At 36.0% G+C, this 26,488-nt stretch overlaps 1 protein-coding gene and 1 pseudogene across 1 annotated transcript in view; both read left to right on the top strand.

The window, feature by feature from the left end:
* The window catches only part of GABRB3 (gamma-aminobutyric acid type A receptor subunit beta3), a 468,239-nt gene that overhangs the window by 135,640 nt on the left and 306,111 nt on the right, over positions 1-26,488 (top strand). The gene's annotated exons all lie outside the window — the stretch shown is intronic.
* LOC114196530 (ribosome production factor 2 homolog pseudogene) lies at positions 9,917-10,835 on the top strand (annotated as a pseudogene).

Genomic DNA, 26,488 nt, shown 5'->3' with positions numbered 1-26,488 from the left:
TCATTGGTAACTCATTTCCTTATTTGAGTGATATATTAAATGTATGTTCTTTCCAGTTAAAATGTTTTTGTTCTTTATTTATTTTTTCATGTGATTGTATATGAAAGATTAAAGAAAGAGTAAATTCTTCTTCAATATCATCACACAAAATTTATTGATAGAATTACTTTGAAAACAAAATGGAAAGTGCTAAATAAGAGAAGATTTTTCCCAAATCTTGTTGTTTATGCTTGCAGAATTTTAACATTCCCCAGCTTGACTCCAGACCACAGTAGTGCCCTGTTGAATGATTCTGGTCTCTAACTTGCTGAGAGCTGTGTTCCTTTCTGATACTGCTGTTGGTGTCAATTCTCATGTTCCCCGAAGCATTTCCTCACAGTGGCTGGGTTTTGCTAGTTAGTGACAAGTGTCAATGCACATCTTCCCTTGTCCCTGAAACTCACCTCTCAGCTATTTCCCCGAACCCCAGGAAAGCTGCTCATCACCCAGCACATTCTATCAGGACAGAACCTGCCCAGCATTAGATTACCAATCAGAGATTCAAAAGTGAGAGTTTCCATGGACTGTCAAGGGCCACTATACAGCCATCATGGTAAGTTAAGGAAATGTGGATCAAGGACAGCATTTTGTAGAACAGTCATTAAGCATTTTTTATCACACATATTAACAGTAAAATAATGAAATAAAGCCCACATACATTTCATTCTTTATAAAATACATTAATACAGATGAAATTTTTTTAAGGTCAAAAAATCCTCTAGTCCTGGGGTGCCTGGGTGGCTCAGTTGGTTAAGTGACCGATCCTTGATTTAGGCTTAGGTCATGATCTCAGGGTTGTGAGATGGAACCCTGAATCAGGCTCCAAACTCAGCGGGGAGTCTCCTTGAGATTTTTTCTCTACCTCTGCCCCTCCCTCTCATGCTCTCTCTCTCTCTCTCAAATAAATAAATATTTTTAAAAAATTCTCTAGTCCTCTAATCCTCCTCCCTGAAGTGGAGCATCTTGCTGACTTCCTGTGGAAACTATTAATATAGACAAGAAGAAAGCTGGATACCAGGAAATCCAAAGGCACTGTAACTACAAGAGTGTCATTGCAAAAGTAGCCCAAGGTCAGTCCTTGGAATGAAAGTGACAACAGGCAGAGAGAAACCAGTATGTGCCACGTTCCATAGGACGTGATCATTGAATTAGCCCCCACCCCCACCCGCGCAGGACAATATCCAATTTCAGAGGAGCTTAACTAAATCCTGTAAGCAGAATGGTTAATGAGCAGCTTCAAACCGAAGTGGAATATTTAGAGAATTAGTATAGTTTCCCAGAAGCAAATCCAAATATATCCTGAGCTTATACTGAGATAGTTACTTTGCCTTCAAAACCTCACGTTCAATGCAATATGTCATTGGCTTTGCAGTTATATTTTTATCTGCTGTACAACACCAAAAAACGTAAGGTTGAATTTCCTCTCTATTGTGATGCAATTCAATCTAATTTTACTTAGAGCAGAAATGAAGTATAATATGACTTTAGATTACATTGTTTAGATAGGATGAGTCAAAATCTGATATTGGATTTTGCAATCAATCCTATTTCAGGAGACAAATAAAGGTATGGGTGGTAGTTATAAATACTACCTGAGATTTCCAAGAGAAGTTTGTGTTCAAGCTTCTCTTGTGCAGTGTTCCTCACATCATCCATGCTTGGTAGCAATAGCCCTGTGAGATGCCATGAATGTGTCACCAATATTTGTGTTCCTTTTAACCACTGGCAGAATCCAGTGCAGGGTCTCCTGTATTTATCAACTCCACTTGTAAATGTCCATGAAGATGAGAAGCATAGTGTCACACTCTACCTCCTGACTCTTTTCTTATTAAATGAAATGCAGAGCATCAAGTAGCTTCTGACTTATTTATCTTTATTATTGGTGCTTATCTATTAATATCATACAGTAGCCACAGCTCCATTTATGGCTTGTGTACATCTGACACACCATGACAAAATTTGGGTGAATGTCTGGTCTCAACCTTAGAGGTGTGTATTTTATCCTAGAAGTACTTGCTTAGTCCTAATTTGAAAGTTTGTGTATTTGTCAAGATTATTAAAAAAAAGATTTGTGATTATCCTAAGTTTTCCTATCTGAATTTTTCCCACTTCCAGTCCATCTGTAAATTTTGCACCTGAAAAATCTAAAAATAAGAGTTTTGTGTAGGTCATGTATTTAAGAGTGTTAAGAAATTAGTCACAAAAATTTAAGGTGTTTTATGGTCCCCACAGCAGGTCTCCCTACATTACATGGTCTGGATTATCTCAGGAAATGTAAAGGAACAATGGAGAAAGTGTATCCCACACAGCAGCATCCAGGGTTGTGCTGAGCAGCAATTTATTAGTATATTCTACCTAGAGACTTTAGTGGGCTCAGAACTGAGATCACTCAGAGAGGAAAAGCCAGTGAAGTATCCCTTATGATCACCCAAATATCCACCTGGAGTAATTTCCAGACCTTGGTGCAAAATGGATAATCCAAAGAGAGTTTGTCAGGCTGGCTGAGTTGAAGAGCAAGAATCAGAGTTCTGAGAAGCTAAGGTTACCATAACTTGGAGACAAGAGTCTCAGAGCAGAAGCACGTACACAGAAAAAGAGGTTCAGAGATGTGGTACATTTTTGTACATTTGAGTCTTTGGTTCAAGGTACATTTTATCTTTGGCTCAACATCATTCTACATATGCTTTGAGTAAAACCCTTATATGGCCAGGCAAAGAAAAATGTGCAGAAAGACTCAAACAATTCTAAGAGATTACAAACAGCCAAGAATCTTTTGAATTACTAATATCCACAGTGAAGAAAACTCCTTAAATACGTGAGATATTCAGGAGACTCTAGAAATACAATGTCTTAATTATAGGGCTAAACTAGACCTAGAGGAAAATCCACCCTAGATCCACCATTATAAAAGCTTAAAAGCAAGTCTTGAAAGTGTCAAGTACATCCATGGAAGCCAGCCAGAAAAAACTACATCAATCTTTATTAGAATATAACAAAGCTAGAGCTCAAAAATGTAAAATTCAGGGGCCCCTGGTTGGCTCAGTCGTTTAAGCATCCAACTCTTGATTTCAGTTCAGGTCATGATCTCAGGGTGGTGAGATCGAGCCCCCACATTGAGCCCACATCAGGCTCAGTGCTAGGCATGGAGTCTGCTTAAGAGTCTCTCTCTCCCTCTGCCTGTCTCCCCAAATCACTCTCTCTCTAAAAAAACAAATGGAAAATTCCTAATGTGGTATTTTATTGTGTATAAATTATACCTCAATAAAAACTGAATTTAAAGAAAAAAGTAAAATATCTCTATATCAACAGATAATGAATTTGGTAAAATATAATACTACCTCAATTAAAGAAATGTAACAATCTGGTAATAGGAGATATCTTCCTAAAGTAGATAATGGATCATAAATTTCTACTAACATTATAGTTAACAATGAAGCAATAGACACATTCTAAGTTTAAACACTGTGGTTAGGCTTAGTCTAAGGATTTTACAGATTTCATAGTTAACAACATTACTTTTTATTACATTTTTTATTTTATTTTATTTTTTTATATGCAATTCCTAAAGTTTTATTTATTTTTTTAATTTTTTATTGTCATGTTAATCACCATACATTACATCATTAGTTTTGGATGTAGTGTTCCATGATTCATTGTTTGTGCATAACACCCAGTGCTCCATGCAGAATGTGCCCTCTTTAATACCCATCACCAGGCTAACCCATCCCCCCAACTCCCTCCTCTCTAGAACCCTGTTTCTTTTTCAGAGTCCATCGTATCTCATGGTTCGTATCCCCCTCAGACTTACTCCCCTTCATTCTTCCCCTCCTGCTATCTTTTTCTTCTTTTTATTTCTTAAAATACATTGCATTATTTCTTTCAGAAGTACAGATCTGTGATTCAACAGTCTTGCACACTTCACAGCGCTCACAATAGCACATAACCTCCCCAATGTCTATCACCCAGCCACCCCATCGCTCCCACACCCCCATCACTCGAGCAACCCTCAGTTTGTTTCCTGAGATTAAGAATTCCTCCTATCAGTGAGATCATATGATACATGTCTTTCCCTGATTGACTTATTTCACTCAGCATAACACCCTCCAGTTCCATCCACGTCGTTGCAAATGGCAAGATCTCAATCCTTTTGATGGTTGCATAATATTCCATTGTGTATATATACCATTTCTTCTTTATCCATTCATCTGTCGATGGACATCTTGGCTCATTCCACAGTTTGGCTATTGTGGACATTGTTGCTATAAACATCGGGGTGCACGTACCCCTTCGGATCCCTACATATGTATCTCTGTGGTAAATACCCAGTGGTGCAATTGCTGGATCGAATGGTAGCTCTATTTTCAACTGTTTGAGGAACCTCCATACTGTTTTCCAGAGGGGTTGCACCAGCTTTCGTTCCCACCAACAGTGTAGGAGGGCTCCCCTTTCTCCGCATCCCCGCCAAAATCTGTCGTTTCCTGACTTGTTAATTTTAGCCATTCTGACAGGTGTGAGGTGGTATCTCATTGAGGTTTTGATTTGGATTTCCCTGATGCCGAGCGATGTTGAGCATTTTTCCTGTGTCTGTTGGCCATTTGGATGTCTTCTTTGGAAAAATGTCTGTTCATGTCTTCTGCCCATTTCTTGATTGAATGATTTGTTCTTTGGGTGTTGAGTTTGATAAGTTCTTTATAGATTTTGGATACCAGCCCTTTATCCGATATGTCATTTGCAAATATTTTCTCCCATTCTGTCGGTTGTCTTTTGGTTTTGTGGACTGTTTCTTTTGCTGTGCAAAAGCTTTTTATCTTGATGAAATCCCAATAGTTCATTTTTGCTCTGGCTTCTCTTGCCTTTGGCGATGTTTCTAGGAAGAAGTTGCTGTGGCTGAGGTCGAAGAGGTTGCTACCTGTGTTCTCCTTTAGGATTTTGATGGACTCCTGTCTCACGTTTAGGTCTTTCAACCATTTGGAGTCTATTTTTGTGTGTGGTGTAAGGAAATGGTCCAGTTTCATTCTTCTGCATGTGGCTGTCCAATTTCCCCAACACCATTTGTTGAAGAGACTGTCTTTTTTCCATTGGATATTCTTTGCTGCTTTGTCAAAGATAAGTTTTTCATAGATGGCTTTTATGATATTAAGGTATGTATCCTCTATCCCTATACTCTGAAGTGTTTTGATCAAGAAAGAATGGTGTACTTTGTCAAATGCTTTTTCTGCATCTATTGAGAGGATCATATGATTCTTGTTCTTTCTTTTGTTAATATATTGTATCACGTTGATTGATTTGCAGATGTTGAACCAACCTTGCAGCCCAGGGATGAATCCCACTTGGTCATGGTGAATAATCCTTTAATGTACTGTTGGATCCTATTGGCTAGGATTTTGGTGAGAATTTTTGTATCCATGTTCATCAAGGATATTGGTCTTTAATTCTCCTTTGTGATGGGGTCTTTGTCTGTTTTGGGGATCAAGGTAATGGTGGCCTCATAAAATGAGTTTGGAAGTATTCCTTCCATTTCTATTTTTTGGAACAGTTTCAGGAGAATAGGTATTAACTCTTCTTTAAATGTTTGGTAGAATTCCCCTGGGAATCCATCTGGCCCTGGGGTTTTGTTTGTTGGGAGATTTTTGACGACTGCTTCAATTTCCTTAGTGTTTATAGGTCTCTTCAGGTTTTCTATTTCTTCCTGGATCAATTTTGGTAGTTGATACATCTCTAGGAATGCACCCATTTCTTCCAGGTTATCTAATTTGCTGGCATAGAGTTGCTCATAATATGTTCTTATAATTGTTTGTATTTCTTTGATGTTGTTTGTGATCTCTCCTCTTTCATTCATGATTTTGCTGATTTGGGTCATTTCTCTTTTCTTTTTGATCAGTCTGGCCAGGGGTTTATCAATCTTGTTAATTCTTTCAAAGAACCAGCTCCTAGTTTCGCTGATCTGTTCTACTGTTCTTTTGGTTTTTATTTCATTGATTTCTGCTCTGATCTTTATTATTTCTCTTCTCCTGCTGGGTTTAGGCTTTATTTGCTGTTCTTTCTCCAGCTCCTTTAGGTGTAGGGTTAGGTTGTGTATTTGAAACCTTTCTTGTTTCTTGAGAAAGGCTTGTATTACTGTATAATTTCCTCTCAGGACTGCCTTTGCTGTATCCCAAGGATTTTGAACAGTTGTGTTCTCATTTTCATTGGTTTCCATGAATTTTTTTAATTCTTCTTTAATTCCTGGTTGACCCATTTATTCTTTAGCAGGATGCTCTTTAGCATCCATGTATTTGAGTTCTTTCCGACATTCCTATTGTGATTGAGTTCTAGTTTCAAAGCACTGTGGTCTGAAAATAGGCAGGGAATAATCCCAATCTTTTGGTACCAGTTGAGTCCTGAATTGTGACCTAGGATGTGATCAATTCTGGAGAATGTTCCATGGGCAGTAGAGAAGAATGTGTGTTCTGTTGCTTTGGGATGAAATGTTCTGAATATGTCTGTGAAGTCCATTTGGTCCCGTGTGTCATTTAAAGTCTTTATTTCCTTGTTGATCTTTTGCTTAGGTGATCTGTCCATTTCAGTCAGGGGGGTGTTAAAGTCCCCCACTATTATTGTATTGTTGTCAATGTGTTTCTTTGTTTTTGTTATTAATTGCCTTATATAATTGGCTGCTCCCATGTTAGGGGCATAGATATTTACAATTGTTAGATCTTCTTGTTGGATAGACCCTTCAAGTAGGATATAGTGTCTTTCTTCATCCTTTATTACAGTCTTTGTTTTAAAATCTAATTTGTCTGATATAAGGATTGCCACCCCAGTTTTCTTTTGGTGTCCATTAGCATGGGGAATCGTTTACCACCCCCTCACTTTCAATCTGGGGGTGTGTTTCGGTCTAAAATGAGTCTCTTGCAGACAGCATATTGATGGGTCTTGTTTTTTCATTCAATCTGATAGCCTGTGTCTTTTGATTGGGGCATTGAGCCCATTTGCATTCAGGGTAACTATTGAAAAGTACGAATTTAGTGCCATTGTATTGCCTGTAAGATGACTGTTACTGTATTTCGTCTGTGTTCCTTTCTGATCTATGCTGCTTTTAGGCTGTCTCTTTGCTTAGAGGTCCCCTTTCAATATTTCTTGGAGGGCTGGTTTGGTGTTTGCAAATTCCTTTAGTTTTTGTTTGTCCTGGAAGCTCTTTATCGCTCCTTCTATTTTCAATGAGACCCTAGCCGGATATAGTATTCTTGGCTGCATATTTTTCTCGTTTAGTGCTCTGAAGATATCATGCCAGTCCTTTCTGGCCTGCCAGGTCTCTGTGGATAGGTCTGTTGCCAGTCTAATGTTTCTACCATTGTAGGTTACATATCTCTTCTCCCGAGCTGCTTTCAGGATTTTCTCTTTGTCTCTGAGACTCGTAAGTTTTACTATTAGATGTCGGAGTGTTGACCTATTTTTATCGATTTTGAGATGGGTTCTCTGTGTCTCCTGGATTTTGATGCCTGTTTCCTTCCCCGCATTAGGGAAGTTCTCTGCTATAATTTGCTCCAATATACCTTCTGCCCCCCTCTCTCTTCTTCTTCTGGGATCCCAATTATTCTAATGTTGTTTCGTCTTATGGTATCGCTTATCTCCTGAATTCTGCCCTCGTGATCCTGTAGTTGTTTCTCTCTCTTTTTCTGAGCCTCTTTATTTTCCATCATTTGGTCTTCTATATCGCTGATTCTCTCTTCTGCCTCATAATCCTAGCAGTTAGTGCCCCCATTTTTGATTGCACCTCATTAATAGCCTTTTTGATTTCGACTTGGTTAGATTTTAGTTCTTTTATTTCTCCAGGAAGGTTTCTCTAATAGCTTCCATGCTTTTTTCAAGCCCAGCTAGTATCTTTAAAGTCATGATTCTGAACTCTAGCTCCGACATCATACTAATGTCTGTACTGAGTAGGTCCCTGGCAGATGGTACTACCTCTTGTTCTTTTTGCTGAGGTGATTTTTTTCCGTCTTGTCATTTTGTCCAGAGGAGATTTTCAGTACGTGGTCGCTTTTCTGTTCTGAGAGTTGTTGGTATTCTTTTCTTTGACCTCCTGTTGAGTTCGTAGGTGTTCAGAATGGTTTGATCCCTATTCAGCTGAATTCCTCTTATTACATTTTTTATTTTTAAGAATATCTTTTCATGTTGCTTTTTTTCCAGTGGTTAATTTTTTTATTACTTATTATGTTATGTTAATCACCATACATTACATCATTTGTTTTTGATGTAGTGTTCATGTTGACTTTAATGTAACCACTTTCCTTCTTTTTTCCTTCTTTCCTTCCTTCTACCTCATTTAGTTTAATTTTGTTGTTCTCTTTAAAAATTTATTCACTTGAATATTTAGCTCCCAAATTTTAATCCTTTTTATTTTCTGATAAAGTGATTTAAGATAGAAATTTTATATAAGTGGAAGTTTTGGGGGGATAATTTTATAATATTCTCTTATTTCTTAATATATGATTATTTTAGCTATAATTTTTCTTAGTGATTTAATATTTAGGTAAAGAGATATTTTGACTATCTTTTAGTTATTAATTTGGAATTTTATTACATTGCTTACTGCATATTGATTCCTACTTTTAAAAATTTCTTGACAATTTCCTTATGCATAATACACAATTTCTTAGACTGGTCTGTGTGTGTTTGCAAAGATTATGTTGGATATATATATACATATATATATATATACATACATACATATATGCCTATATATGTTGTATTTTCACCAAGATATTTAAATTTGTCATCAAATCTCCTATATCATATTTATTCTGATCGATCTTTATTATTGATCTTTATTATTATTGCTTTATTATTTACTTTAGGTACACACTATATTAACACCATTAAAGAAATAAATGAGGAAATAAAGCCTATTTTACAAGAATATGTTGTAGACGACTCATTTCCAAGTTATCTATTTATTGCTTATTTTTCAGACAGTGATCCTAGAAATAAGGTATACAATTATCCAAATTAAAAAATAATAAAAGTGATAGACTAAGAAGCAGAATGGTCACAACTAATAAGTGAAATATATGTAATATATATGTAATATATATTATTAGTGAAAAATATATATATAACCATATATTAGTGAAAAAATATACTAACATATATATTACATATATTTCACTCATTAGTTGTGACCACTCATTAGTGAAAAAAATGTATATTTAACCATATATTACAAAATACACCATATATACAAAAATTCGTGGTGTATTTTTACTTTTCATCAATGTTAAAAATTTACTTTTCTCCAGACAAATAGCATGACAATAGCATAGAGAAGTAGTTAAGATACTGAGTGTCAGAGACAAAGATGTAATTCAGTAACTAGAAGGACAGATTTGGGTACTCAGTAGTTGCTCCAGCAGCATTCACCACTTTAAACATTAGTTTCCTCACACATACCATGGATGTTATAAATACACCCACCCTTACACATTATTAGAGGGTTTATGTGAAGTGAGACACTATATAAAGAACAATTATCTCAATACCAGGCATACAGGAAGCACTGAATAAGTATTAATCACCAGTCCCATAAACTATTTGGCAAAGATTTGTCTTGAAAGTTTCTTAAAAATCAATAAGAAAAATACAAAAATATTGATAGAAAAATGAGCAAATGAATAGCAATTCACAAAAGGAGAATAAAGAAGAGTATAAGCATATGGATAAATATGTATGTAATAAACATGTAATAATAATCAATAAGTGAAATAAATAAATAACAAATGTAATAACAAAACAAGTTAAAGCTATAATTAAAATCCATATATTGCATATAGCAATATATAGAATATACACTGATAAAAAATGCAATCTCTTGTTTCCTGGAATTCACGTTGTGGTAGCCATGGACACTTTAGATCGAGCTGTAAAGCCCAAAACGAAAAGAGCCAAGCAATTCCTTGAGAAGAGAGAACTGAAACTCAGTGAAAATATTAAAAATACTATACTTATTAAAGGGGGAAATGCCAATTCAATTGTGACACAAGTACTTAAAGATGTGTATGCACTGAAAAAGCCATATCAAGTTCTGTATAAAAAGAAAAACATTACAAGACCATTTGAGGATCAGACATCATTGGAATTCTTTTCAAAGAAGTCAGATTGTTCTTTATTTATGTTTGGCTCCCATAATAAGAAGCGGCCAAATAATGTAGTAATAGGTCTTATGTATGACTACCATGTGCTGTATATGATTGAATTGCATATCGAGAAGTTTGTCTCTCTAAAAGATATTAAGAATAGTAAATGTCCCGAGGGAACAAAACTCATGTTAATATTTGCTGGTGATGATTTTGATGTAACAGGAGACTACAGAAGGCTAAAAAGTCTTCTTGTTGATTTCTTCAGAGGCCCCACAGTACCAAATATCTGCCTGGCTGGTTTAGAGTATGTTCTGCACTTCACTGCATTGAATAGGAAGATTTACTTTTGAAGCTGTAAGTTGTTGTTGAAGAAATCTGGTTGTAGAACACCAAGGATTGAATTGGAAGAGGTGGGGCCCTCATTGGATCTGGTTCTGAGGAGGACACATCTGGCATCAGATGATCTTTATAAATTATCTATGAAAATGCCAAAAGCACTCAAGCCAAAGAAGAAGAAAAATGTCTCCCATGATACTTTTGGTACAACTTATGGAAGGATTCATATGCAGAAGCAAGACCTAAGCAAACTACAAACCAGGAAAATGAAGGGGTTGAAGAAGCGACCTGCAGAAAGGATAACGGAAGACCAAGAGAAAAAAATCAAAGAGAATTAAAAAAACCTGATGGAACTTAACCAGTGACTGTAATGTTATTGTAGTCTGTTTACTTAAGAGAATTATCAATCAGTCAAAAAAATGTAATCTCTTTGGTTCAAATGTGAAGAAAAGACACACTCACTTATGCTTGAAGGAGAGAGCTGTCAGCTGCTTTCTGGGGCACAGAGTCAATACTTTCTGGGAACCTCAGCAAGAGGCTTGCCATTTGAATTGACACTTCCACTGTTAAAACCTCATCTGAAGGAAACAAGTAGACAAGATGAAAGTGATGTTTTAGAAGTTCTTACCTCATAGTTTTGTTATGGTTAAAAATTGGAAATTATTGTATAACTAATCATAGGGAATAAGTTAAATAGATTATTATATAAGAATTACTATTTAGGCACCAATAATGATTTTGAAGTTTATTAATTTTTGGAAATATGTTAATAATGTATCATTTAGTTTATTATGAAGCCAATTGCAAACTCCCATTCTCCCAGAACAACTTGTATATTCAAAGTGACCCTTGAAAAAAATCAACAATATACACTAAAATGATAACAGTATTATTTTTTGTTGGGTAGAAGTCAATCTTATATTCTTTATTATTTTCCTACAGTGATATTTATCATTTGCATAATTTTAAAAGATTAAATGAGGAAAAATATATTAAAAGATAAAGGATCTATATACATTGTTAATTACTGGTCATAATATATGACATTACCATTCATTTCTTATCTTCCAATTACCAGCAAAATGATACATGTTTTAAAGTTTGATGATGCCTAGGTCACTGTCTTAAAATGCATGATGATTACTACTGTGGCAACAAATAATCATATTGTTGTCAAGTATTTTGATAGGTAATATTTTTTTGAAGATTTTTTATTTATTTATTTGAGAGAGAGAGCATGAGTGGGAGGGGACAGGTGGGGAGGTAAGAGGAAGCAGACTCCCTCCTAAGTAGGGAGCCCTGGGCCCGATCCCAGGACCCCAAGATGATGACCTGAGTGGAAGGCAGACGCTTAGCTGACTGACTCACTTAGGTGCCCTGATAGCCCATTCTTGATTACCATTTCTCAAAATATAGAAATCAATGTCAGTAGATCAATACCTTATATTAAAAAATACATTTTAAGGGTATCACTTAGAATTATAACTGAGATATAGAAATATGAGAAGGACATCTTTAGACAGTATAAGCAAATTTGCAGATTGCTTTTAATAGAAACATATGACTTCTTATGTCAGCCCTGACATGTAAAGGAAGTTGGAAGTAGTCACTGCCATTTTTCCAAACAAGAAAAATCTGAACAATGTGTAAATTCACAGATTCTTTTAGAGGCGTCAGAGAACTGAGGTTCCAGGGCAAGCCACTACCCTGAAATCCAGAGATACAGAGTATAAGAGTCTATGAAGAGAAACAGCTGAGACCTGCATCTTGGAGCAGAAGCCACTGTTGCCATAATCTACCTGGAACACTCAAAGAGAAATTTGGATCAATTGCTGGAGACCGAGTATGGAATAGAGTAAGATTGAAGGCCTGCGGAGGATCTGAGGCACAGTTTGGGGGTGATTCACACTTTGGTGGATTTTACCTCCCAAAATGCCACCCAGTTCTCACAGTGCAGATCTGAGAAATATTCCCTAGTAGTTCTGCCATGAGGAAGGGAAAATTAACTATGCAGAATATCTCCCAGAGCCTTCTCTCTAACAAAGGGAGGCCTAGTTTCCAAGGACAATTTTACCTGAGCCTCATACCACCCTTATCACCCTGAGATTTGATCACAATACTATGAAATGCTTATCTTCCCCCATACCTGACCACCATACCAGTAGGGCTTCAATAGAATCACAGTGAATTACAGTGGACAAATCTGAAAGACACAGTCTCTAAGGAAGAGTGAGCAGGAAGCCCACATTCAAGAGAGGAGACAAAAACAAGGACACCAGAAGAATTTGAAACCCCTGGCTCCCCAGGCCAACTTCTATCCAGATTAACATAAATTCTCACACTCAAGGCCTAGTTACTTCAGCTTTCATTACCTGACACAAGTCCAGCTTTCAATAAAAAGTACAAGGAATGCCAAAAGTCAAGAGTAAAAGCACAATCTGATGACAGTAAGCAAGCAACAGACCCAGGCTCAGATATGACACAGGTCTTGGATTTACTTGAGGGCATTTAAATAGCTATGATTAATATGTTCAGGGATCTAATAGAAAAAAATATGCAAGAACAGATGGATAATGCAAGCGGGAAGGTGGACGTGCCAAGAAAGAATCAAAAGGGAACATTAGAAATCTAAAAATAGGAACAAAATTAAAGAATGTTTTGCATGGGTTTATTAGTACCCTGGGCATGGCCAAGGAAAGGATGAATGATCCTGGGGAGAACAGAGAAAATGATCAAATTGAAATGCAAAGAGAATGAAAATAAACAGTGGCGCCATTTTAAAAGGTGTAACATACACATTATTGGAATATGAGAAGAACAGGAAAGAGAACATAGAATATAAGAAATATTTGAAGTGAGAATGTCTAAAGTCCAAAATTAATGACAGACACACCAAAGAACAGATCCTAGAAGTTCAGAGAATTCAAAGAAGGATAAATACCAAAACAAACAAACAAACAAACAAACAAACAAAACACACAAAAGACAAACTGTACTTAGGTATATCACATTCAAACTGCAGGAATCCAAAAACAAAAAGAAAATCTTGAAAGTAGCCAGAAGAAGAATGAGGCACCTGGGTGGCTCAGTCAGTTAATCATTCGACTCTTAATTTAGGCTCAGGTCATGGTCTCAGGGTCATGAGATCCAGCCCCGTATTGGGCTCTGCGCTGGGCACAGGGCTTGCTTCTGATTCTCTTTCTCTCTGCCTCTGCCCTACCTGTCCCCCACACCATGCATGGGCTTCTCTCTCTTTCTGGAAAAAAAAAAAAAAAAAGGATAGCCAGAGGAAGAAAAAAAAAAAATACCCAAAGTGGAACACGTATGAGAATTACAGTGAACTTTTAGTCAGAAATCATGCAACCAAGAAAAGGGTGGAATGAAATATTACATGTGTTGAAAGAAAAAAAAATCAAACTAGATTTCCATATCCAGTAAAATTATCCTTCAAATGTGAAAGAGAAATAAATACTTTTGAGGTGAACAAAAACTGAAGGAATTTATCATCAAGAGACCTGCTGTACAAGAAATGTTAAAAGAAATTCATTAGGAAGAGGGAAGATTATACAGATCAGAAGTTTGGAATGACAAGAAAGGAAGAATATCAGTGAAGTTATAAATTAAGATAAAATATTTTATTTTTCTTATCCTTAATTGATCTAAAAGTTACCTATTTCTTTAAAGTGTTAATAGTAGCAATGTATTAAGTGATTATAGCACATGAATAATTCAAATTAATGACACGTCAGAATAGAAATTGGGAATATTCAGTTGTAAGATAACTGCATTGTATGTGAAGTAACATATTGTCATTTGAAGATAGATTTAAATTAGTTAAAATTTATATTGTAAAACTATATATAGGGACGCCTGGGTGGCTTAGTCGGTTAAGTGTCTGCCTTCGGCTCAGGTCATGATCCCAGGGTCCTGGGGTCGAGTCTTGCATTGGGCTCCCTGCTCTGTGGGGAGCCTCCTTCTCCCTCTGCCTGATGCTCCCCCTGCTTGTTCTCTTTCTCTCTCTCTCTCTGACAAATAAATAAATAAAATCTCTAAAAAAAGATATAGATGATAAATAGATAGATAGATAGATAGATAGATAGATGATAGATAGATTTAAGAAGAGTATCTATTTAAGAAAGCCCCTAAAATATTTTTAAAAATAAATATAATTGATATGTTAAGAAAAAAGACAAATGGAATCATATAAAGCACAAAAGGCAGGAGGGATAAAAAAGAAACAAAGAACAACTGCAATGAACAGAAAATACAATGTTTGTAGATATTAACCCAACTACATAAATAATTACTTAAGAAGGAATGACAAATATACCAATTAAAAGGCAGTAATAAACAGACGATTAGAAAAACAATATCCAACTATATGTTGGCTATTAAAAAATTCACTATAAAAATAAATTTACAGTTTAAAAGATGGAGAAAATATATGCTGTCTTGGTGAATAGTGTCCACCCCAAGGTCATGTCCACACAGAACCTTTGAAAGTGACCTTGCTCAGAAATAACCGTCTTTGCAGATGTAATTAATTAAGATGAGGCTGTACTGGATTAGGATGGGCCCTCAATCCAAAGCCTGGTGTCCTTTAGGAAGTACCCTTGAAAACACAGGACCCAGAGACACTCAGGAAGAACACACAATAATGGAGGCAAAGACTGAAGATATATGACTGCAAGCCAAGGATCACGAAGGGCTGCTGACAACCACCAGAAGCTGGAAGAGGCAAAGAAGAATTCTTCCTAGAGCCTTCAGAGGAAGCATGGCCCTGTTCATAACCTTGCTCTCATTCTGGCCTCTAGAACTGAAATGGAATAGATTTCTGTTTTAAACCACCCATTTATGATAATTTGTTATAGTGGCCTTAAGAGATGACCACATGTGCTAATAATCATCAGAATAACCTGGAATAGTTAATTTCAAATAAAGTAGACTTCAGAAGAAGGAAAATTATCAAGGATGAAATGGGGTATTACATGATGATAAAGGGGTCAATTTTCCAAGACAAAACAATCCCCACCATTAGAGTCAAGACTAGTCTACAGAGAAACGGTAACTAAGTATAATGCGGTATTCTGAATGGGATCCTGGAACAGAAAAAGAACATTAGATAAAACTAAGAGAATCTGAGTAAAGGATGGACTTTATTTATATACGGTATTAATATTGGTCAATTGTGACAGATATACCTACCATACAAGATGCTAATAACAGGGAAAATTGCGGTGTGGTATACAGGAACTTTCTGTACCTTTTACACAGTTTTTCTGGAAATCTAAAATTGTTTTAAAATAAATAGTGTGTGTGTGTGTGTGTGTGTGTGTGTGTGTGTGTGTGTGTGTGTGTGTGTCCCCTAGGGGAAACACAAGACTAAGTAAGAAAAATTAGAAATATGACATTTGTAAAAATTTTACCTTAGTAAAAATGTATTAAAACGAAAAGCTGAATTATTATTTTTTCACGCATCAAATGCTCACAGATGACAAAATTAAATGAACATTTATGTGGGTGATCTGAATTGGTCACTGTCATACTCTGCTCATGTGAAGGAAACTGTTATAACTTTTGGAAAAAATAATTGGTTATATTTATAGAGTTTATTTTTTTACAATGTCCATACCATTTAACTAAGTAATTTCATTCCTTGAAGTGTTTCAGAAGGAAAGTGTCAAAATGGAAACAAAGGTTTGGTCCAAAGATGTCAGAAATGAGAGTTACTTATAATATTGAATATTAAATATGACATGCCTTGCAAAATGTCTCAACAGCTAACATTTTCTTAGTAGAAGTCCACTTGGTTTTTTAATAGCTTATCTTTATAGGACATATGTCAAGAACCAAGCAGAGCTGGAGAGAGCTAGGTTGCTAGTTTTTGGAGTGGTTGATTAGGACAAGCCAAAGTGAAAGTAACTGTTAAGCCTTGAACCACAAATGGCAACATTCACAGAAACAAGAGGCTAAACAGGAGAAAGGTCCATCTCCCTCATGTTTCATTTTTCCTGTAGCAGTGCCAGCAAGGCCCAGTGGATTAGCTCAGATGTGGGGTCATCTCTCTGCCTAAGGAGCCCCAAATGAAACGCTTCTGACATTTTTTGTACCCAGAGGCCAAGAAGAAAGGAGGAAGGGCTAGGAGTGGAAAGTACTGAGCCCTGAGTCAAACTGGAGGAGTGTCCTCAAGGTCATCTTCTCCTGATAAAAAAAAGGGGAGGTACTAGGGAAGGTTTTAGCTGAGAGACCCAGCAAAGAGGCCTGCAAATGGAGGTTCCTGGGAGAGGAATACAAATATGCATAAGAGCAGGGTGGTGGTAGGCTATGTCCTTGACTCAACTCCCCTGAGAAGCCACTGCACTCTGGTTGCCACCAACCCTGGTGTGGAGAGGACCTGCCAGGTAGAACTTTGTAACTGTCTGTGATTGGGCCTGAAAAAAATCGCACATTGGTTTTAGTCTGGAGTTGGAGTCCTCAATATGCTTGTATTTTTAAAAATGCTTTTCTGTTGCTGTTTGCATAGGGGAAAATATATTTATGTTCCCAAGTGCAGTATGTTTTTTAACAAAATGGCATGTGGTAAAATTGTTAAGTGACATTCAGTCACAATGGATAGAACACTAGCATTATACAGAGGTATTTTGAGAAGAGTGTTAAGAATCAAAAGGGGATGGGCATCAGAGAGATGCCATGTTAATGAGTGCAAAGCAGCTGTTCATTAAAAACCACATTTGTTGGGGCTCCTGGGTGACTCAGTTGGTTAAGCATCTGAGTTTGGCTCAGGTCATGATCCCAGCTCCAGGGATTGAGCCCTGCTTTGGGACCCCTGCTCAACAGGGAATCTGCTTCTCCCTCTCCCTCTGCCCCCTTCCCACTCTCTCTCTGTCTTAAAAGTACATAAGATCTTTAAAAAAAAAAAAAAAAAAGGAAAAACACCACACTTGTTTGATGCACAGGAAGCAATGTTATAAACTTTTCATATCCTGACATGAGAGTTTGTTGCTTACGTACAAATGGTTAGGAAGTTAATTGGGAGTTTTAGATGGATATATACTATAGTATAGTCGATCTCACTTAACATAATAAGAGTCTCCTGGTTACAATATTCTAGCCAAACATCTAAAATTCAGGGACAGGTCACTGACCTGAAGTGGGAGATGCCTTTATATAGGTTATCAGGGGAATCTGTTAATTCCAGGATTCATACAATGATTAGTTACTGAATGTCTATTAGGGCAAAAGATGAAACATTATTTTATATTCAAACAATTGATGAACTAGAGATTAGATCTAGAAAACTACTTCTAATTCAGTATAGAGAGAAAATGAGATGGAATATAAGGGGATTTCATAGTCAGTTTTATAGGAAACCATTAATGTAAACCCTGATGTGAATCCTAAGAATTCCAGAAAGATATGTCAGAGAGCAGAGGTCAGAGAAGGCAGGAAGGTAAATATTATAAGGGGTAAGTTTTCTGGAACTTATTACAAGTCATAACTTCTTAGACTGAATACTCACAAAAGTAGGTAGAATAAAAAGAAATCCACACACAGACTCTCCTTGGTAAATATGTAGAATATCACAATTTCCATGAATCTGACCAAATTCCAAACAGTTAGATAAGCTTGAAGAAGTACATCAAAGACACAAAAAGGAAAAACCATAAAATTGCTATCAGTTTTTACAAAAACAGGAAAGAGTACTGAAAGCAATGAGCTACTATTACCAAACTATTGATAGGAAAATTTGGCTGTCCAGATATTTGACAAGGCCTGTCAAATTTAGTATTCAATATATTTTTAAAGATTTTATTTATCTATTTGTCAGAGAGAGAGAGCACAAGCGGGGGGTGGGGGTAGCAGGCAGAGGGAGAAGCAGGCTCCCCGCCAAGCAAGGAGCCCAATGTGGGACTCAGTCCCAAGACCTCAGGATCATGACCCAAGCCAAAGATAGACACTTAACCGATTAAGCCACCCAGGAATCCCAATATTCAATATTATAAGTAAGTCTCATTTCTGACATTTTGAAGCCTAAGCCTTTGTTTCCATTTTGACACCTTAATACATTAGAATTCTATATTTAGCAAACTAATATTCTAAACTAAGGACAAAGTAAATTAATTGTTCAAATACATAGAAAAAAGAACAGGATCCAAAGACCCCAAATAGTCAAATCAATCTTGAAAAAGAAAAGCAAAGTTGAGGTATCACAATTCTGGACCTCAAGTTATATTACAAAACTGTAGTAATCAAAGCAGTTTGGTACTGGCACAAAAACAAACACATGGATCAGTGGAATAGAATAGAAAACCCATAAATAAACCCACAATTATATGGTCAATTAATGTTTGACAAAACAGAAAAGAGTAACCACTGGGAAAAACACACTCTCTTCAACAAATGGTGTTGGGAAAACTAGTCAGCTATATGCAAAAGAATGAAACTGACCACTTTCTTGCACCATACACAAAAATAAACTCAAAAGGGATGAAAGACCTAAATGTGAGACCTGAAACCACAAAAATCCTAGAAAAGAGCACAGAAAGTAATGTTTTTGACATTGGCCATGGCAATAATTTCTAGATATGTCTCCTGAGACAAGGGAAAAAAAAGCAAAAATAAAATATTGGGACTTCATCAAAATAAAAAGCTTCTACAAGGTGAGGAAATAATCAACAAAACTAAAAGACAACCTACAGAATGGGAGAAGATGTTTGCAAATGACATATTTGATAAAGGGTTAGTATCCAAAATATATAAAGAATGTATATAACTCAGCACCAAAAAAACAAATAATCCAATTTAAAAATGGGCAGAAGACATGAATAGATGTATTTCAAAAGAAAATATACAGATGGCCAGCAGGTACATTAAAAGATGTTCAATATCACTCATCTTCAGGGAAATGCAAATCAAAGCAAAATAGAGATATCATATCACATCTGTCAGGATGGCTAATAGTGTTGCAATATATCAACAGTTTTAAATGCCTCATAAGAGTTGAGAAGTTTTTGGGGTGCCTGGGTGGCTCAGTCGTTAAGCATCTGCATTCAGCTCAGGTCGTAATCCCAGGACCCTGGGATCGAGCCCCACATCTGGCTCTCTGCTCCGTGGGAAGCCTGCTTCTCCGTCTCCCATTCCTCCTGCTTGTGTTCCCTCTCTGTGTCTCTCTCTGTCAAATAAATAAATAAAATCTTTTAAAAAATAAAATTAAATTAAAAAATTTTAAAAAAGAGTTGAGAAGTTTTTTTTAATGTTTTTAGATATCAAAGTTGGTAAATTCAGGAAAGATCTATTAATTATATGATTCAAATATTTATTTTAAATGTTTATTTTTGTTTACTTCTTTTGCAAATGCCTGAGAAAGATTTGTTAAACTTTCTTGTTGCTATTATGTTATCACCCATTTTTTCCCTTTCATCCTGAAGATTTTTAACGTTGTGTCTTTCTGTTTTAAGTATATGTCACCTAATAAATCTACAATGACATTTCATTGCTTATTGACACCTTTTAGCAACAAAAAATGAGTTGTTCCACTTATTGCTATTTGCACTATTTTTTTGATATTATAATGAAATTCTCTTTCAGTTTACCTCTAATAGCAACCACTATTAGATATTTCTTATGGATGGTATAATTGGAATCAGTTTTCTGTCCTTACTGATAATTTTTGTTTACTTTGTAGAATTCAATATTATATATTGAATTATATATATTTAATGTATTGGAATGTCATGAAATATTATTCAGCCATAAAAAAGAATGAAATTTTGCCATTTGCAATGACATGGATAGAGCTAGAGAGAATTAAAGCTAAGTGAAATAAGTCAGTCAGAGAGACAAACACCATATGATTTCACTCATATGTGGAATTGTAGAAACAAAACAAAAGAGCAAAGGGAGAGAGAGAGAAAGATAATCCGAGAAACAGACTCTTACTTGTAGAGAACAAACTGATGGCTACCAGAGGGGAGATGGGTGGGGGGATGGATATGTGATGGAGATTAAGGAGTGCATTTTTCATGAGTGATGATGTATGGAATTGTTCAATCACTATATTGTACACTTGAAACTAACATAACACTTTATGTTAATTATCCTGGAATTTTAAAAACCCCAAATGCCAAAATCTCTTTCTGCACTGATGAAGTCCAAAAAAAATAAGTAACAGATATAATCATTGAAATCACTTCAAAATAAGAATAAAATCTATGTAAATATTTTAAATAAGACTATAAATTACTATACTTATAATAATAGAAAAGGATGCAAATGTAGAAAGAGAAAAGTGAAAATATCACAGTTTTTTATGTTATGTAATAAGAAAATAAATATAATTCCATATGGATGTTGTGCATTTAAGAAATATATATTCAAACATTTTTTTGAGAATGAAAGGAAAATAATTCATAAAGTTGTACAAGAAAAAACTCATGAAATCAATGATGCACAAGAAAGAGCACACAAAAATAAAATCCAGGAAATTTTGATTCATAAAAATGTAAATTGATTGAATCCTTCAAAGTAAACAAAAATTATCAGTAAAGACAGAAAACTAATTCCAATTATACTATCCCATTAGAAATATCTAATAGTCGTTGCTATTAGAGGTAAACTGAAAGAGAATGTCATTATAATATCAAAAAAATAGTGCAAATAGCAATAAGTGGGACAACTCATTTTTGTTGATAAAGGGTGTCAATAAGCATTGAAAGGACATTGTAGATTTATTAGGTGACATAACTTAAAACAGAAACACACAATGTTAAAAGTCTTCAGGATGAAAGGGAAAAAATGCATGATAACATAATAGCAACAAGAAAGTTTAACAAATCTTTCTCAGGCATTTGCTAAGAAGTAGACAAAAATAAATATTTGAATCATATAATTAATAGATCTTTCCTGAATTTACCAACTTTGATATCTAAAAACATAAAAAATATCAACCCTTATGAGGCATTTAAAACTGTTGATATATTGCAACACACCAGTAAATTGAAGATAGAAAAATACTGAAGACATTTTCTGATTACACTGCAGAAAATTTGGTGTATAATAACAGCATTGCAATTTTTAAAAAATCACAACAAAAAGCAAAGTAAAATCCCTATCACTCAGAAATTAAAAAATTTTTTTGGCCAAAGATAAAATAAAATTGGCAATCTAGAGTACCATTTCATACTGAAAACCACTAATATAGTCAAAGCTGATTCAGAAGGAAAGTCACTGACTAATGCAAAACAAGAAATAGAAAATTTAATAATTTTAACATTCAAATCAGGAAGTGAAAGGAAATGTAATAATAACAAATACACACAAATAGAAATAAATTAATAAAAATTAAATCATAAAATTTCTGGAAAGCAAAAGAAAAATAGAAATGACATTAAATCCAGTATCTTTTTTAGAAAAAAAAAGTAAAAAATAAAAACTCTTACCTGTTTTTTTAAAAGAAAAGACACAGATACATGAAATTGCATATAGAAACACTGCTATTTCTGTTCAATATGTGAGAATCTGTAAATTTGTAAGGCAGTAAAGATATTCATATAATCTTTATAGGGGTGCCTGGGTGGCTAAGTCAGTTAAGTGTCTGCCTTGGACTCAGGTCATGGTCCTGGAATCAAGCCCCATGTGGAGCCCCATGTCAGGCTCCCTGCACAGCAGGGAGTTTGCTTCTCCCTCTCCCTTTGCTCCTCTCCCCTGTTTGTGCTCTCACTTGCTCTCTCTCTCAAGTAAATAAATAAAATCTTAAAAAAAGATAATCATATAATTTTTACATACCCCCAAAACCAAGATTCATCACAGATTAAAAACAAGAAAACCCATATTGAGGTTTGAATTGAATACTTCCTTAACATGTTAAATAATATCTATTCCTCTATGTATTATATAAATCATATCTTAATATGAGGAATTATATATTTTCTTTTTTATATTTGATTGTAAATGCGTTGTCAAGTACCACTGAAGACAATTGACAAAAGTGTCAACAGTTATCACTCATGTTTAACATTGTTCTGAAAATATAAGCCAATTCAATGAAAAGAGCTAAATGAATTTGACATATAAAAATTAAAAATGAGTACACATTTATGTTACTTCAGATGGTATATTCATCTAAAATATCAGAAAGAATAAATTTTTTTCCTTTTTTTTAAATTTTTTTATTGTTATGTTAATCACCATATATTACATCATTAGTTTTTGGTGCAGTGTTCCATGATTCATTGTTTGTTCATAACACCCAGTGCTCCATGCAGAACGTACCCTCCTCAATACCCATCACCAGGCTAACCCATCCCCCCACCCCCCTCCCCTCCAGAACCCTCAGTTTGATTTTCAGAGTCCATCATCTCTCCTGGTTCGTCTCCCCCTCTGACATACTCCCCTTTTCTTCCTCTCCTGTTATCTTCTTCTTTTTCTTTTTTCTTAAAATATGTTGCATTATTTGTTTCAGAAGTACAGATCTGTGATTCAACAGTCTTGCACAATTCACAGCGCTCACCGTAGCACATACCCTCCCCAATGTCTATCACCCAGCCACCCCATCCCTCCCACCCCCAACCACTCCAGTAACACTCAGTTTCTTTCCTGAGATTAAGAATTCCTCATATCAGTGAGGTCATGTGATACATGTCTTTCTCTGATTGACTTATTTCACTCAGCATAACACCCTCCAGTTCCATCCACGTCGTTGCAAATGGCAAGATCTCATTCCTTTTGATGGCTGCATAATATTCCATTGTGTATATATACCACTTGTTCTTTATCCATTCATCTGTCGATGGGCATCTTGGCTCTTTCCACAGTTTGGCTATGGTGGACATTGCTGCTATAAACATTGGGGTACACGTACCCCTTCGGGTCCCTACATTTGTATCTTTGTGGTAAATACCCAGTAGTGCAATTGCTGGATCGAACGGTAGCTCTAATTTCAACTGTTTGAGGAACCTCCATACTGTTTTCCAGAGTGGTTGCACCAGCTTGCATTCCCACCAACAGTGTAGGAGGGTTCCACTTTCTCCACATCCCCGCCAACATCTGTCGTTCCCTGACTTGTTAATTTTAGCCATTCTGACGGGTGTGAGGTGGTATCTCATTGAGGTTTTGATTTGGATTTCCCTGATGCCAAGCGATGTTGAGCACTTTTTCATGTGCCTGTTGGCCATTTGGATGTCTTCTTTGGAGAAATGTCTGTTCATGTCTTCTGCCCATTTCTTGATTGGATTATTTGTTCTTTGGGTGTTGAGTTTGATAAGTTCTTTATAGATTTTGGATACTAGCCCTTTATCTGATATGTCATTTGCAAATATTTTCTCCCATTCTGTCGGTTGTCTTTTGGTTTTGTGGACTGTTTCTTTTGCTGTGCAGAAGCTTTTTATCTTGATGAAATCCCAATAGTTCATTTTTGCCCTGGCTTCCCGTGCCTTTGGCGATGTTTCTAGGAAGAAGTTGCTGCGGCTAAGGTCGAAGAGGTTGCTACCTGTGTTCTCCTTTAGGATTTGGATGGACTCCTGTCTCACGTTTAGGTCTTTCAACCATTTGGAGTCTATTTTTGTGTGTGGTGTAAGGAAATGGTCCAGTTTCATTCTTCTGCATGTGGCTGTCCAATTTTCCCACCACCATTTGTTGAAGAGACTGTCTTTTTTCCACTGGACATTCTTTCCTGCTTTGTCAAAGATGAGTTGACCATGGAGTTGAGGGTCCATTTCTGGGCTCTCTATTCTGTTCCACTGATCTATGTGTCTGTTTTTGTGCTAGTACCACACTGTCTTCATGATGACAGCTTTGTAATAGAGCTGGAAGTCCGGAATTAGGATGCCGCCAGCTTTGCTTTTCTTTTTCAATATTCCTCTGGCTATTCGGGGTCTCTTCTGGTTCCATACAAATTTTAGGATTATTTGTTCCATTTCTTTGAAAAAAGTGGATGGTATTTTGATGGGCATTGCATTGAATGTGTAGATTGCTCTAGGTAGCATTGACATCTTCACAATGATTGTTCTTCCAAGCCATGATCATGGAAAGTTTTTCCATTTCTTTGGGTCTTCTTCAATTTCTTTCATGAGTATTTTATAGTTTTCTGAGTACAGATCCTTTGCCTCTTTGGTTAAATTTATTCCTAGGTATCTTATGGTTTTGGGTGCAATTGTAAATGGGATCGACTCCTTGATTTGTCTCTCTTCTGTCTTGTTGGTGTATAGGAATGCCACTGATTTCTGTGCATTGCTTTTATATCCTGCTAATTTACTGAATTCCTGTATGAGTTCTAGCAGTTTTGGGGTGGAGTCTTTTGGGCTTTCCACATAGAGTATCATATCATCTGCAAAGAGTGAGTTTGACTTCCTCCTTGCCGACTTGGATGCCTTTGAAATCTTTATGTTGTCTGATTGCTATGACTAGGACTTCTAATACTATGTTGAATAGCAGTGGTGGTAGTGGACATCCCTGCCGTGTTCCTGACCTTAGAGGAAAAGCTCTCATCTTTTCCCCATTGAGAATGATATTCGCTGTAGGTTTTTCGTAGATGGCCTTTATGATATTGAGGTATGTATCCTCTATCCCTATACTCTGAAGAGTTTTGATCAAGAAAGGATGCTGTACTTTGTCAAATGCTTTTTCTGCATCTATTGAGAGGATCATATGATTCTTATTCTTTCTTTTGTTAATGTATTGTATCACCTCGATTGATTTGCGGATGTTGAACCAACCTTGCAGCCCAGGGATGAGTCCCACTTGGTCGTGGTGAATAATCCTTTTAATGTACTGTTGGATCCTATTGGCTAGTATTTTGGTGAGAATTTTTGCATCCATGTTCATCAAGGATATTGGTCTGTAATTCTCCTTTGTGGTGGGGTTTTTGTCTGGTTTTGGGATCAAGGTAATGCTGGCCCCATAAAATGAGTATGGAAGTTTTCCTTCCATTTCTATTTTTTGGAACAGTTTCAGGAGAATAGGTATTCATTCTTCTTTAAATGTCTGATAGATTTCCCCTGGGAAACCATCTGGCCCTGGGCTTTTGTTTATTGGGAGATTTTTGATGACTGCTTCAATTTCCTTAGTGGTTATAGGTCTGTTCAGGTTTTCTATTTCTTCCTGGTTCAATTTTGGTAGTTGATACATCTCTAGGAATGCACCCATTTCTTCCAGGTTATCTAATTTGCTGGCATAGAGTTGCTCATAATATGTTCTTATAATTGTTTGTATTTCTTTGGTGTTGGTTGTGATCTCTCCTCTTTCATTCATGATTTTATTTATTTGGGTCCTTTCTCTTTTCTTTTTGATAAGTCTGGCCAGGGGTTTATCAATCTTGTTAATTCTTTCAAAGAACCAGCTCCTAGTTTCGCTGATCTCTTCTACTGTTCTTTTGGTTTCTATTTCATTGATTTCTGCTCTGATCTTTATTATTTCTCTTCTCCTGCTGGGTTTAGGCTTTATTTGCTGTTCTTTCTCCAGCTTCTTTAGGTGTAGGGTTAGGTTGTGTATTTGAAACCTTTCTTGTTTCTTGAGAAAGGCTTGTATTACTGTATACTTTCCTCTCAGGACTGCCTTTGCTGTATCCCAAGGATTTTGAACAGTTGTGTTCTCATTTTCATTGGTTTCCATGAATTTTTTTCATTCTTCTTTAATTTCCTGGTTGACCCATTCATTCTTTAGTAGGATGCTCTTTAGCTTCCATGTTTTTGAGTTCTCTCTGACTTTCCTCTTGTGATTGAGTTCTAGTGTCAAAGCTTGTGGTCTGAAAATAGGCAGGGAATGATCCCAGTCTTTTGGTACCGGTTGAGACCTGATTTGTGACCTAGGATGTGATCAATTCTGGAGAATGTTCCATGGGCACTAGAGAAGAATGTGTATTCTGTTGCTTTGGGATGGAATGTTCTGAATATATCTGTGAAGTCCATTTGGTCCAGTGTGTCATTTAAAGTCTCTATTTCCTTGTTGATCTTTTGCTTAGATGATCTGTCCATTTCAGTCAGGGAGGCGTTAAAGTCCCCCAC

The sequence above is a fragment of the Eumetopias jubatus genome, unplaced genomic scaffold (genome assembly GCF_037043125.1).
Source record: "Eumetopias jubatus isolate StellerSeaLion01/CBP00866 unplaced genomic scaffold, mEumJub1_p1.0 scaffold_7, whole genome shotgun sequence".
In the NCBI taxonomy this organism is placed as follows: Eukaryota; Metazoa; Chordata; class Mammalia; order Carnivora; family Otariidae; genus Eumetopias; species Eumetopias jubatus.
The sequence above is the reverse complement of the archived record's forward strand: the minus strand, read 5'-3'. Positions and strand labels throughout refer to the sequence as shown.